Below are 16,457 nucleotides of genomic sequence, written 5' to 3'. Positions count from 1 at the left end.
CTATATTAAGTTATTTGAGAAAGAATCAAATCAATCGAACGATTAGAATCGGAGTTATAGTCATTTAAAAATGGAAAATACGAAAAACCAAAAAAACACTTTTTTTTTGTGGGTCAGAATTTTGAGCTGATTTATTGTGGAGACCTTTGGGACATTGTAAGAAGTTAAGTTAGAAAGAATTAAATCAATCGAACGATTAGTTTCTGAGTTATGGTGATTACAAAATAGAGGGAATTTAACAGGTTATGGGCCCGGGTGGGAAAAATCAATGTTCTGAGGCTGAAATCGGCCAATAGACAGTAGACTGAAGCTGTTAATGTAAAAAAATGTTTGATTGGGTTTAATTAGAGGCCGAAAAAGTAAAAAGAGAATGGCTTGAAATGAATATAGTGAAAGGTAGCGTAGAGTATGTAGCGTACGGTTGACAGTGCTCATACACGTGTTTGAATGATTGTACGTTAAGCACTAATAACGTTAACATGAAAAGTGGGTAGTGCGTCAAGTGTTGATTCGAGAAGTCCGAAGGTGCTCGAGTTTGTGGGCACACATTCACACATGGACAACTCACACACGACAAACTCACGACTACTAATTGACTTTAGTCGCTCTGGATATTAGACCGAGATCTGGAATATCAAGAATGTATTGAGTCAGTGTAACGCAATTACGATTGTTGTTTGAATGAACAATCAAGCACCCTCGTCGCGCCCCAATCATTCAATTTATGTTCAATCGACTTTTGCCCTTATAATTCTTTCTCGTTCTTTACCTTGCTCACCCCAGCGCCCCTTCCTCGACACATGCATGGAGAAATAAAGTCGCAAAACAGCCCCGGAAACTAATCGCCGCTGTACAAAGTATTGTATGTTCGATGTTGTATGTTGCCAGTCGCATACTAACAGAACTTGTTCTTATTTCCTGGGTTTGACAGGATAAGTATATTGCCGGTGAAAAGAAAGCTAATAACTAATAACATAGAAAATTGATTAATGTTATTCTTTACTTTTTTCAATGCAAACGTCTACATTTTTTCAGCTATAAGGCTTTTTTTATTGTTAGTGACTATAACTGAGAAACTAATTAATCGATTGATTTGATTCTCTCCAACTTGACTCCTTATATCATCCCCAAGGTGTCCAAAAAAAATCAGCTCAAAATTCCAACCCAGTCAAAAAAGGTTTTTTTTTGGTTTTTCGTATTTTCCTTATTTAAATGAATATAAGTCAGAATCTAATCAATTGATTGATCTGATTCTTTTTAACTTAACTTTTTACATTGTCCCAAAGGTCTCCACAAAAATTTAGCTCAAAATTTCAACCCACAAAAAAAAAGGTTTTTTTTTTTTGGTTTTTCGTATTTTCCGTATTTAAATGACTATAACTCAGAAACTAATCAATCGATTGATTTGATTCTCTCTAAATTAACTTAATATATTATTCCAAAGACCTCCACCCAAAATTCCTCCCCTGGGCCCATAACCTGTTAAGAAAATAAATTTCAAAATTTCCTAAAAACAATTGTCCTCCTGATTTTCGTCCATATCCTCACCAACTAACCGGGGTTACGATAACAAAAGTGTAAAAGAGCTTCCGTAAGCTTAAGGTCATAAGTAACCCTCGAGTATTTTTCCCCTTCAAGCTCTGTTAAAGTCATTGTAAATTAATTACCTGGAAATGAGAAATCTCCGGTCCGCTCGGCTTTATTTATTCTCGATATTCGGCAAGTTCAATCGAAAGAAAAAACGGGCCTACTTTGATGGTCACCCCTTGCCTTGCTTCCCTCTCTCTTATATTCTCCCTGCGTTATTTTTCATAACAAAAAAAAAAAAAAAAAAAAAAAAATAAAATAAAATAAAAATAAAAACTAAATAACTGAGACAAATTAACACATTAAATTCGGTAATTGTATTTGTTGTCTATTATTGACATGATGGACTTGACGGTAAGTTCTCCGCCTAAATTCTCCAGCTGGTCAAACAAAGTCCGGCAAGGATGATGACAACTCTTGTCATTGTCACCGTCTCTATTATTATGTTAATGGCTTACGGTATGGTTATGTATATATTAACGACAATAAAAGAAAATAATAAATGTCAGTACAGACAATGCAAATAAGTCAACCTTAATTTCGTAGCTGAAAGAACGGCTAGCTGAATAAATATTAACTAAGCAAATCATTATGGTTGTCCAAGTACAAGTATTTGCCACCTCACAGCTCGTCTTAGCTTATTGTCTGGCTATTTGTTGCTACAACTCTTCTCTGAGAGGTTTTAGTCAGTAACCTTGACGATTTTACACACCAACGCAACGGCTTATGTAACTTTTCTCAGATTTAGGATCGGCTTTGAGGCTTATAAAGAGCTATTGTTTGTCTTTTGATATTTTTTTTGGTGCTTGGTAATTTTATGAGCTGAATTCAGCCATTAATCAACTAATTAATGGCCATTAATGTCTCAATTTGGTTGAAAATCATAAATAGAGGGCATTATTAACCAAAAAAGGTTAAACCCAAGACTCCTTGCCTCCCAAAAAAAATTCCTCTGTCGCTACAAATCGATATTCCTTCCCTGGGTTGAAAAAAATCTCAATCTGGTGCCTATTATCCCCCGGAAAGTGACAATTTCAATGTTTTCTCAATTCAAAGACAAAAAACTATCGCATATCTAGAATTGATCGTTATCTCCACATGAGTGACAATCAATGGATATACCTCTGACTAGGAACCCTTTGAATGGCCCTTTCAGTTTTTTACAAATTATAGAATTTAATAATTTTATTAAATATGAATACGAATACTAAAAGTGCTACCTCATTATTTACGTGTCATAATTATTATTATAATTATAATTGGACGGAGTTTTTTTATTTTTTACCCTTTTGGTATTGAAAAATAGAAAAATGTTTTTTTTTTTATTTAAATATATATATATATATATATATATATATATATATATATATATATATATATATATATATATATATATATATTATAACGCTTTATAATTAATGGGATAATAAGGTTATATTTAAGTAACGCACAATATTGTAAGACCTTATTATGGTAATGATACAATTAAATAAATGAATACTGAAACAAATTTCCTCGGATTATTAGCACATTGATGCTCAACATCCAACACGTGTGTGTTTTTGTGTGTAAGTATGTGTGTGGATGTGTGGATGTGTGTATGTATGTATGTGTGTGTGTGAGCATAAAGAGAGAAGCTGAAAGGACAGCCCAGTAGCGAGAGATGCTATTCACAAAGAGACTATTGTATAAGCGAATTCTTTATTCATAAGACCCGTCTGTTCGCAGTGTGTACTATATAGTATTACTCTGTAGATATTTTTATGGTTATGTATTTTTAGCTGGTAGCGGATTGAGGATAGGAGAAGAATAAATGACTGGAGATTGTATACAATGTTGTTTCTTTTAGTGGCTAATGATACTTAACGATTATTGATCAGAAGAAATCCGATTGTGGATAGTTTTGTTGGAAATTGAGGAGTGAGAGGGGGAAGGGGTGATAAAAAAATTTTTGCAGATCAAAATGCGCTTAAAGGAACATAGAAGGGGTCTTAAGGATGGTGTATATAAAATTTGAAGTTGATTTGAAGCTTAGTTTGCTTTTAGGAACCAAAAATGTAAGTGGTTTGAGACGCAAATTTAAAATTTGGGCTTTTTAATTGTTCTGAAGTGGGGGGAGGGTGTAAAAACATTTTTGTAGGCCAAAATGCGCTCAAAGGAGGATAGGAGGGGTCTCAAGGAGGATGTATATAAAATTTGAAGTTGACCTGTGGGGTAGTTCGGTCACGGGAACAACTTTATAAGTAGTCCAAGACACAAATTTGAAGTTTCGAGCTCCCGGGGCTCAGAAGTTGAATAAATGGGGACACTTTAAAGAATTTCAAGCGTAATGAGTCAATTTTAACCGTAGCCAAAGTCCAAACGTCGGTTCAATATATACGTACAAATATATATATATGTATATATGTCTCGGGTCCCGTTACCGCAGAGCCTTAATAAAGTAAATAAAAGCCTGCTGGACAAGTTTCTGGGCTCCATTCGAATCGAATATCTTCTTCTTGATTTCCCCGAAAAATATTACGGCAACAATAACCATTGTGACTCGATTAGAAAAGTATTCTTGGAAAATTGGAAACTATTTTTTTTTTTTTTTTTTATTTTTTGAGAAAAAGAGAGAAAGAGTTGAAAATTAAAAAACGAAGCTCACTTACTCGTGCAGTGGATCGCCGGTCATTAAAGTAAGCCGTTTTAAATTACAACCTACAGCGGCCGACTGACGTAGACTGATTGCACTCTGGGTGGATGTTTTTGTCATTGAATAATTATTGTCTACATGCAATTTAGACCAAAAAACAAACCCCCAACAATTTTTGGGGCTTACAGTCGCTTTTTTGTAAAGTAAAATAATAATTGTAATTTTCGTGCATGAGATGGACTTTAATCTTTAAACGTAAATTCCTAAGCAAGACTCGAATGAATAAATATCAAGCTCGGTATATGTATGTCAAACTCAACACATACGTAAATTGATTAGCATACTCTCTTTTCACTTTACACATTTCATTACTTCGGACGTCTAAACTCCGGCTAGATAACGTAAAGAATTTTTTAACTTATTGAGATATTGTTGAAGTGATTCTACGTGATGAGCCCTTTTATTTGAGTACCCACTTGATAGATTTGGAATTAATTTTTTTATATGGTATGTATGATCACATATGATCACATATGGCAAATTTCTTTGAAAACATGACTTGTGGGTACTCTCCGTAAAGCTCTCGTCATCCCGAACCTTATTTTGACCGTCTTTTTTTTTTTTTTAAATGAGTTTGTTGTCAAACAATCGCAAGAAAAGTCCCAAATTGTCAAAGTGGGCCAAAACTGAATGTTAGCAGCAGGTGCCCGGGAGTTAAATCTGGGGACTAGTCTTATTTATACCTCAGAAGGACAGAGAGCAGGTATTGTGTCGAGAGAAAGCTTTTAGTGTCACCCGATACCGGCCTTTATTTTCCAGAGATAAATAAAAAAAAAATCTAAGAATTTCTTATTGTCTAATTGAGCAATAAAAAATGATTTAATCTCTTTTAGGGAGAGGTTGGTTTTTTTTTTTTTCTCTAAAATAAATTATTTTAAAATACCGAAGAGAATTATATTTATCTGAGAGCCCCAAAATCCGGTCATCGGCACATTTACTGTCCCAGGAAAATATCCGAGTCTAATTGTCTGTAGTGTCGGTAGTGGGGGTTAGTAAGGCCCAAGAATTGGATAGAAGAGAGGGAAAATATAAAGCATTAAGCGTTAATCTCCGGGACAAGATAATGCTCAGAGCGGCGAAGTAGATAGAAGCCTTTGAGTGGCTATTTATCTCAAGTTTAAATCGATTTGTATGCTAATCCCGGCGGATCGAGAAATCTTCTACATAAAACTCCGGGCTCTGATGAGACCACTGTGACTCTGTACCAGCTCCACATGAGATTCCAGATATATCCAAGACTAATTAGGCCCGAGCTTGTTATTGTTTTTTAAGACGGCATGGATTTTTACCTTTTTTTTAGAAAACAAGGCTTTAAGGGCTGAAGGAGATGGGGAGAGGTAGAGGGAAATTTTTGGCATTTTTAGATTCCTCGGGAAATTTCCGATCGAAATATGCTATTTTATGATTTTTTTGTAAGAGTTTTCTCCGGAAAAATCGATGGAAAGGCGTCAATAGAGACAATAACACACTTACTCGTATAAAAAGTGATTTTCCGGCGAAAATATTGAAGATAGGGAAAAAGATGTAAGAATAGAAAATTGTAGGCCGGAAAATTTCCTATCCAGTGATTATCTAATATTTCGAATTTCCATAAAATTTTCCGGAAAATTCGCTTCAGAAAATCGACCTAACAATTAAAATTGCATTGATGATATTAAAATACGATTTCCCGCTAAACTATAAGAGATACGACAAAAGTATTAATATACAAAATGATTTCCCGGATAATTTCCTATCCAAAAACCATATATATATCATACCCTTTCGATCAATAGATTCCATGAAATCGTGTCTTAAGAATATGCGTCAATCCAAGATAATCATAGGACAATTAATCAAGGACTCATATGTGAAAAAATACTGGAGTGCTTCTATTATTAATTTACGCAATAAGTGACGCATTGTTTTGGACGTCTTTGAACGTCCTTGTGTTTGCCCGGAGGAGCTCGAAGTCTTAATTGGAGTTAACGTAACATTGTTAGCGCTTACACCCTTATAGGTTGACTAAATAAAAAAAAAATATATATATATATATATATATATATATATATATATATATATATATATAAATAGTAGTAAGAGACAAGTGGATGTTGATGTTGACGTTGCTGGAGAATTTCTTCAAAGCAACTAAAATGAGCAGGGGACTGGTGTATGTACATACACCACAAGTGGAGGAAGCTCAGAAAGTTCTTGAGGTTTTTAAACAGCAACTTGTTGTCAGTTAAGATGAGACGGGGCTGGAATTTATCTCCTCTTTTGTGACGTAGCCCGTAAATGTTTATGGTATGATCAACCCTTCCGCCCACTCCTGAGCTTCTTTTAACTACTCACCGGAAATATATTTATTAACACACCCTAAACCCGCTCTTGTTTTCTAAAAAATCCGTACAAAGCCCACCATTAGCATCACTCAAAAATTTAAGGTTTCCCTCAGCGCATACGGCCAAACTATTGGAGATATCAAAAAAATATATCAGTACAAAATTTTAGCTCGGAAAATTTTCTATCAATTCAATCCAAGATAACCATAAAAGGTATTATCCAAAAGAGTATAATGCAACAATCAACAATAACCAGTTGGTAAAGTTGTGCCCCAAAAATGGCAAGCTTTAATCGTGTGTGCATTCCATTGGAGAGAAAACTTAGTGAAAAATAACAAGAAACTCACCGTAAGTAATTCTAAGTAAAGTTCCCATTTACGAGCACCACAAATAAAATTAATCATCAATCATCAATAAAACGATCACTATAAATAACACAGATCACTGTAACAACACAGACACTGAATCCGCTGGCTCTGGTGCTGATGAGCAAGTGATGTCCTGCTCCTTGTGAGTTAACAACAACCCCTATAACTTGTAGTTGGAGCGTCCATTCCGCGACAATTAGCAATTAACCCAAAGTCTAATCAATCAATTACCTCGGGAGGGTATATCACGCTATTAGATAGCTATTCCTTAAAGGGTGCTTGATGCCACCCTTTTAGGACGGTCAAGATACTCACGGGTCAGTCCTTTGATGATTAGAGGTGTTACGTTGACGGTAGAACCGGATATAAGGTCATTTTTATGGTGATGATAGTGGAATTATTGATAATGATGATGGTGGTGATGATAGTGGTGGTGATGATGATGATGATGATGGTGACGGGTTCTGGGCGACAATAGGTGCGTTCCCCATCAGGTACGATCTTACACTGAGGACCGGGTTACACACGTGTGCGTGGCTCCAGAGAGAAAGAAGACAAGACAAGATCCCGAGGTGAGGGGGAAGGGATTCATCATGTTGGTGGAACAGAGACAGACCGACGGTTGAAAGGAGCTGGAGGGGCAACCGATGTACCAATGTACCAGGCACCACGTAAGAGATCCAGCCGAGCGGACCAACGACATCATGTGGAAGTCGCTCATGTAGGCACCCAAAGACATTGAGAGGGGGGAGAACCACGCTCAGGTGAAAACGAGGAGACCACTTGTCAAGAAAGAGAGGGAATGATAACACGCTTGGGTAATATTCCGGGGTATGGACAAAGCTTTACGTGTATCATGCTACACTTCACCTGCCTGTTCCAACTCTGGAATTTTAAATCATCGGTTGTTACTTTCACGTTTCAATCTGATCATTCATGGAGTTCATTGATAACCTGCAGGACTTATGCTGAAGATTCTTCTTCTTCTGGTGATTAGGGTGGATAGTGAAACACTTTTTTGGTCTAAACTTTATTCAGATTGATTTTATTGGGTAAAAAGTTATTTGCGTCTTAAACCACTTACATTTTTGGTTCCTATGACCAAACTACCACTCAGATCAACATCAAATTTTATATACACCCTCCTTAAGATCTCCTCTATGCTCCTTTGAGCGCATTTTGATCTACTATAATTTTTTTGCACCCTCCCCCCACCCCAGAACAGTTAAAAAGCCCAAATTTTAAATTTGCGTCTTAAGCCACTTACATTTTTGGTTCCTAAAATTAAATTAAGCTTCAAATTTGATACACAGCCTCTCTAAGACACCTCACAACATCCTTGGAAGCTATATTAATCTTCCAACACCCCTTCCTCTTTAAAGCAAAATTTCCAAGTAATTCTAAGCAACCATAAGTCTCATTCTTATTGCTTAGGTAATTATGAAGCAGCAGAACATAAAATGATAGCGAGTATGTAAATGAAGGGGAACAACTCGGTGTAATAAGTCATTGCCCGGTATCACTTACCACGACATGCTCAATCGAAACATGGCCATCCTGTCGACTAGGACTAAAGCGCGATAAGAGTGCTTGGGACTGGAATAGACGGCCCGTATATTAACATCCTCCCGACACTTACAAAGCTCCTAGGTGTCTCAGCAAGTGTACACACTGTCTTGCTCTTTAAAAAGCTGCCGCGGGGCATCGACCGGACTAAGTGTCGCTGTCAAAGCTGCCGAAACCCCGGCCCGATAATTCAATAAAGTGTCCTCTCATTACCCTATTGATTGCTCCATTGTCCCGTCCTTCGTGGTTTCCAAGAGCAAGACAGTATAAAGGACCGTGGCACCAATTTTCCCCATCTAATGTCTAATGTCTAATTAATGACCAACCGAGAGAGGATTCATCACTTTCACAGTTCGTTATGCATCCTAGCAAGCGATCGTCATAACGAATTGATCAGAATCGACAGCTTCACCATCATCATCATCATCATCATCGGTCATCGGTCATCGGCCATCGGTTCGGTACTTCGGGTAGGAACTGGGCACAGATAGTCTCGTGGGAATCACTGTCGCATTGAATGTTAGATGCTGGATGCTGGATGCTGGATGCTGGACGCTGGACGCTGGTTCCAGGACGCTAGCTAGAGACCAAGAGACAAAGAGTGAAACTAGATAGAGACAGTGGATGGAGATCGCTCGGTATTCTTGCTCGTCGGCGAGCGGAGCCTACTTCTTCTTGTTGGTCTTGTTTGCCACGGTCTCTTGTTGTTATTATTGTTGGATGTACGGGCCGTGTTGTGTGTGTCTGAAACAGGTATTCTGGGCATTGAAATAAGCTAACGTCGCGATATGAAATATATCCCCTTGTACAACTTGATAATCCGTGGTTACCATAAATCCAGAGTGATTACCCAAGGCTCTATTTATAGGCCTGACATCCCAGCCTAAGAGATTCTCTCGCCCACCACACAACTTATCCACCTCCAAAGATTAGCGTTTAACCTTTTTTTTTATCACTTCCTTTTAAATGCTTACCACCTAGTTTTATCGGCGGCTGTAATGCCCACTTGCTAACTCATTGTCTGATCTGGCTTTTGACTTTTCAAGCAATCTGAAGTAATTTAATGTCTAAGTTCATTAAAATCTTCCAAAATTGAACAATTAGGCTAATTTATCAAAATTTATAATTCAAAAGCAAAGGATTCTATTAAAATCTAATCGATGGATTCGTTCCAAATTTTTTGGTCACCTTTTTTAAGTTCTAGGGACAGTACAAATTAAATTAGGAATTAATTTAATGGCTAGTTCCCACAATTTCGAGGAAAATACAGCTCTGTAGGATGTAAAGCTCTCCAACCAAAAGCAATATTATTGCTCGGAAGGTCGACAAAAAAGGGAAATGACTTGTAGCAAAACAAAGGAAGACAAAGAGCTGTCTTACGTGTTGAACAACAACCTGGAACACAACTGGAGTCCGGGGTGTGTACAATCGGTGTGTTTGGTTACAAATGGGTGAACGCGAGTTGAGACTTGAGAGTTAAAAGGAGCCCAGAGCCTCGGCAGCATTGTTCTGTCATTGCCAACCATTCCAGCATCCACCCAGCTCGCTTTTCGTATCACCAATCACGTCAGATGTTTTATCCGGACAAAAACATTATTTAATACCTGGATGATGGTCAAACGAGGCCGATTCTGAATTCAGGTGACCGTCATTGTTAACTCCGTTAAAACTCATGAATCATTTCTTCAAGATATATAATTCCAGCCACACGCTAAAGATAATTATGATCAACCAGCAGCAAGCTATTGGAGAAGAGTTTCATTAGGAAATGGATGAAGCAATGGAACTCTGTAAGAGCAAAGCCAGCTTTCGTTTGCGGACGGGAAAGAACGGGGCAAAGAGACGAAAGGAAAAAAGGGAGAAAGGGGCACACTTGGATATGCTTTGAAGCATCGCCGATCACTCGGACTGATAATCCATTAGAGGATCCGTCTACTTACCGAGCACCGAGCGACGAGCACCCGCCGTCTATTTCAATGCAAATCGATACCTCTAGTACCAGGATGCTGCTGCTGCTGCTGCTGCTGCTGCTGCTACTGCTGCTGCTAGTGCTGTTGCTGGTGATTCCCGACCGGGACGCAAAGGACCGTAATTGGTCTGTCTCTATTGGCCAACCTCTTCAGTCTCCAGTGTCTCAAAGAACCTCTCGGTCATCAAGTAATAACCCAGCTACAGCGAATGATATGTCTTTTTGTCGTTCCACGGGGTTGGTGGGAGTCGGGTTTTTTCGGTACTAGAACTGTATATAAATTAAATTTTTCTTATTTTCTTAATAATATAGATTTTTTATCACTACAAAAAAAACTATTATTATTAGTATGGCTGTAAATAAGTTATGTAACTTAGAACGTGGACCTGGACCGTGAGAGTGCAAACAAACCTCATCAGCATCACATAAAATCATCAAGTTTTACTGCGTATGCACTCATTCCCCTACGTAACGAGACAATCACCGAACTCAATAAAAAAAAAAAAAAAAAAATAAACTTTCACTCTTGCAAGGTGATTCCAGTTCTATTGCTAGTTTTATTGGTTAACTACATATATATTTTCTTTCATCAATTTTATTTTTATTATTTACATCTTTTCGAAAAGACACACATACATATAAATATATGTATATGTATTTGTATGTATAACCGGATTTGTTAACGGTAATTTTTAGTGGCTCGTATCATCCTCGTCATTTACGTTTCGATAAAATTCCATTTATTATATCCGCCTTTCACAATACCATAATATAAAAATATATATACATACATATATATATATATATATATATATATATATATATATATATATATATATATATATATATATATATATATATATATATCAATCTATAAAATAGAAATACAATGGAGTGGAATTCTGAGGTGGTATTTTCACGATTTAAGTTGATTTTAATGGTGAGAATGCCATAAATCAGGTTATTTGACATCAATGTTGCCGGAATAAAAGCTTTTGATATTCCGTAAGTGCTCTCGGGCAATATATATAGAATAATAGAGAGTCAAGTGCCTCAAATCGTTAATCATATCGACGGATTTACCAATTCTAAGATTTTTGGCTTATTACTAAAGAAATAATCTATATTATTACATTTTATTTCCCGACAATGCAAAATTAAGAGATGGCCTTGTATCTTGTGAACTGTTGACATTTTTAAAGATATAAGCTCATCCTGGTGTTAGGCTCATCAAGACCTTTCATTTGACTACCCACATTAATTTTTCATATATTTTATATATTTATATATTTCACAAATACCATAAATATAAAATATATAAAAAATGGCATGTGGGTATTCAAATGAAAGCTCTTGATGAGTATAGCATTAAGATGAGCTTATATTTTTAAAAGTCAATATTTAAGAAAAGAAATTGCAATTCAAAAAAATTTATTATTTAATAAAAATTTTATTTATTATTAATTTAATAATTATTTTATTAGGAGCAGAATATATTTTTTAATAATTAAAAAAATTTATTAATATTAAATAAGACACTTTTTTATATTAATTAAAGAATATTAATTAGAAAATTAGCCGATAGAAGGCATTTAGGATTTCAAAATAAGCATAAAAAAATTCCCTATTTCCCTCGACACCTCCAAAAGACTCCAAATAATTTTACAAACCCCTTCAAGTCTTCAAACCGACTTTTATCCCCTCCCTTTCCAAAAAGACACTCAATCTCATATAATTATCCAACTGTATCATAAAAATCTTAAAAATTTAACGAGAGTAATCCAGATATAATGACCAAAAGATTTATATTAATATAAAAGTGACTAAACCGCTATTGCCCGTACAAACTTGTAACGCCAGTGATGACAGTCTATTTTTATAAATAATTACTGATACATAAATGGCAAAGATTATTTAATCTCCGGCGTCTTTTAGAAAAAAAAAAAAAAAAAAAAAAAAACAATTTTTTTTACCATCCATCAGAGGAAAATATGTTTTTTTTTTTTTTTTCAATTCCATTCATGTAAATTATTGTAGCGCGCGGTAAAAACTGAGATGGAAGATTAAAAATAATAAAGAAAGAAAATAATATTATAGACAGAGCAGCATATGCAACTTGTATTAATGACGCAGTAAAGGAGCAGACGCGGGTGGAGACCTGCCCATTAGTGGATGAAAGCGGAGAGCACTCCAGTAACTATATATATATATATATATATATATATATATATATATATATATATATATATATATATATATATATATATATATATATATATATATATATATATCCCTTATAAAATAAATATAAATATATATATTTGTATATCTCTCTTTGCTGTTAAAATTTAGCTGGCTATTTGCCCGTGCCTGTAACCGCGATTAAGTAAGTAGTACCCGGTAGCTTGGTAGTCCTCTGGCCATTTGGATAACCCAGGACGTCTGTAACTCCGTGTGCGTACCTAGGGATAGCTAACAGAACAAGGAGTCTGGCGCCGGCCAAGTCTTGCTGTCCCAGTCTTGTTAAGACAAAGACAAAGACACTAGATCCAATTCCTACGGCTAATTAACGCAATTTATTTTTATTTTTATCCAACTCAGGGGTAATTATCGCCAAATAAGAGTTGTTTATTAATTAGTAATTATTTATTAATAAATATTTATTATGCGAGGCACATATGTGAGTTTAACTTGTAATATATTTATAATTGTAAGTAATGTCTTACTTAACTGTTTTTTTTTTTTTTTTACGGGCTAATTCAATTACGGGCAAGCTTGAGGAATTTTATCGGTATGCTGAGTTATTGATTTGTAATAGTTTACGGGAGGATGATAATGGGTGGGTTTTTTTTCAGGAAGGAGTGGGGAGATCGTAGTAAGGGGGGATGAAAAATTATTTCTTAATATGTAAGGATTTTTAATTATTAATTTATATATTAAGATTGAAATTTAATAAATTTATAGACATATTTAAAAATAGACAAATCCTAAATAGGCATATTGGAGTTTAGGAAATATTCAGGGCCTTAAATTGAGGGTATTACATTTTTATGGCTATTTAGGAGGCCCAAAATAGGCAAATAAATTTTTTACGCCTATTTTAGAGTTCTAAATGGGCATGTTTAAGCTTAAGAAGTGTTCAAGGCCTTAAATAAAGGATACTAAATTCGTTTTGGCCAGTTTGGAGTCCTAAATAGGCACATAAAATATTTTTAATGCCCATTTAGGAGTCCTAAAAGGGGCATATAAAATATCTTAGGCCTACTTAGGTGTCCTAAATGGGCAGATTTAAGCTTAAAAAATGTTCACGGCCTTAAATAAATGATACAAAATTTATGATGGCCAGTTTGGAGTCCTAAATAGGCACATAAAATATTTTAATGCCTATTTTGAAGTCCTAAATGGCCATATTTAAGCTCAGAGAATATTTAGGGCCTTAAATTAAGGATCCTAAATTTTTATGTCTATTTTGGAATCATAAATGGGCATATAAATTTTTTTTAAGCCTATTTAGGAGTCCTAAATAGGCATAAACTCCTCTCTTTACCTTTTTACGGGTCCTTAAAGGGCATTTATCCTTATATTTGGGCTACAAAAGGGGCAGAAAAATTCCAAATCCCCCAAATATCCTCCATAATTCTACATTCACCCAATTTGTCCTCCAAAAATGGGCATATGCCCATTTAGTCATCCCACAAAATTATCCAATCAACATCGAGAGCAGCTCTACGACATTCCCGCTCACATGCAACTCTATCACACATTCACAGCCGCCTCTCACTGAAAATCTATGCATATATTTATATATAGGCCATCAATTTAATATAATTATATGTCCATACACACAATAAATAGCCATAAACAGGATAAAAATCTAATGTAACAGTGGAAATATTTTACAAACTTCTTCTTCTTCTTCTTCTTCTTCTTCTTCTTCTTCTTCCTCAGCTAGTCTTAACTGGTACTAACTAAATCCAAGTACAGTTAGAATCTTGTATAACATAAACAACACTATTCCCATTAGACTGTAACTACAGTATAAGAAGACAACTATCCTATATCTTACCAACAAATAATAATTTTATTTAGCTATTTTTATTCAACACCATTTTAATAATATTCCTCAATATTTATCGTATCATTATATTTAATAATAATAATAATACATATATTTGAGACAAAACAATGCGGGAGATCTCTAATGTAAAATATATTTAAAAAAAAAAAAAAAAAAAAAAAACAATAAATATATTTATACGCTATCGTACTTTCTCATCGAATTGAGAAAAGACTAAGTATGGAAATGGGTATCTCAGATCACGGAATAAAACAAGACAATATCACAAATCTTTATTTTTTTGTGTGCGTATGTGTGTGTGTGTGTGTGTGTGTGTGTGTGTGTGTGTATGTGTGTGTGTGTGTGTGTGTTTGTAAATAACCCAATGGAAATGAAAATGGTAAATGGAGATGATGGAGAATGAAAAGAAGAAGAGAAGGATAATAAAAACCTGAGAAGAGAGGATGGACATAACATAATATAACGGCATCTTGGTCTTAACATTCTCCATTTGATCCGTGTTTTGTCGTTTTGTCTTATTCTCATTCTTATTATTATATATTCTCAGCGCTATTATTATTTTTAACACATGATATATAATACTGGTCCGACTCAGCGAGAACTAACAAGTAAAATCACCTAAAAAAGCTGTTGAGGAAATTTCACGGGTTAAGTCAGAGATTCTCAAAGTCAGAATTATTCCAGGGGTGGATAAAAAACCTTGGATATAGTGGAGGAAGGATTTTTGATGATGGGGTCCTTGGACCAGGTGCTAACTTTCATCAGATTCATTAGGGTTAAATTTAACATTGATTTTTGGGGTAAAAAAATTTTTTTTTCAAAAGTCATTATACTTACCTGAAAGCTTATTTAATTCCACGTATTTTGGTTTTTTAAAAATATTCTTACGATGATTCGTTCGGAAGTTAGAGCTGATTAAAGATTGAAAGTGATGGTGTTGGCATAAGTCAGTGGTGGGGCGCCTTAGTAGCCTCGGGAATTGATTTTAGAGCAAAATGCCAAAAGACTTTTTTGTAGGAAATTTTATGAGGAACAAAAAAATATTTAAAAAAAATTTTCGAATTTTGAATTTTAAGCCTCGAAAATTGCAATTAAAAAAAATCAATGATGTAGTCTTGGATGTTGGATGATTTTCAGGTAGATAACTTTGAAAATAACAGCAAGATAAAATATATGATAAGTATTAATAAAGCTTTTGAGAAGTAAAAAGAGTTTTTATCAATAACATCATAATACATCACGTGTAAGCCAGACAATACTGTTGGATTACCCCACAATGCCCGATGATTTACTTCTGCTCTCATTACCCAGCTTTGTCGTGGACCCGACCCGCGTCGACGCTAGCTATCATTAGAAAAGTAATGGAGGAAACGCCTGCTGCTTCAACTACTCCATCCTCTGTCTATATATACACTAGTATATATAGATATACATTTAGACGGAGTAGTCGGTGTAACTTATTCACTCGCTCATTTCATTCATTCGTTTATTCGCTCGCCGTACTTGAGATACTAAAACTACGACCTTATACTCTTATATTATCTTATTCAATCGAATAAAACACCGAGGGCAAAAAGACAAATTATAAAGAATCTTCATCACCCTCATCATCTTAAAGATCTTTAAGGGGGACCCGAAAACGAAAACTCTATTATCTCCCACCTTTTACAATTAACTTTTGTATTTCGACCTATTCAAATCAATCCCCAGGATCTGTATCGCAACAGAGTCACGTAATTTCTACCTAGACTTCCTTTAAATTGCAAAAAAATAATCCCAACCCCATCTCCAAGGTCACACAGCCTCTATCTCTCCCCCTCTGACATTTCTCTGTTTGAGCAACCTGTTCTTGAAGTCAGAACTACTCCAG

General features: G+C 35.2%; 1 protein-coding gene across 2 annotated transcripts in view; it reads right to left on the bottom strand.

Annotated features, from left to right (window-relative positions):
• The window catches only part of Sox102f (transcription factor Sox102F), a 51,249-nt gene extending 40,712 nt beyond the window's left edge, over positions 1-10,537 (bottom strand). The window contains exon 1 of one of the 2 annotated variants that reach the window (XM_074252530.1): positions 10,481-10,537. The gene's annotated coding sequence lies outside the window, so the exon portion shown is untranslated. Of the gene's footprint in view, positions 1-6,953; positions 7,015-10,480 lie in introns of those variants that run through there. The other variant, XM_074252531.1, reaches the window with a different exon arrangement.
• Positions 10,538-16,457: the final 5,920 nt, after the last annotated feature.

Source organism: Cotesia typhae, unplaced genomic scaffold, assembly GCF_013202065.1.
Source record: "Cotesia typhae breed Kobodo isofemale line unplaced genomic scaffold, CoteBio_Ctyphae scaffold_121, whole genome shotgun sequence".
NCBI classification, from domain to species: Eukaryota; Metazoa; Arthropoda; class Insecta; order Hymenoptera; family Braconidae; genus Cotesia; species Cotesia typhae.
The sequence above is the reverse complement of the archived record's forward strand: the minus strand, read 5'-3'. Positions and strand labels throughout refer to the sequence as shown.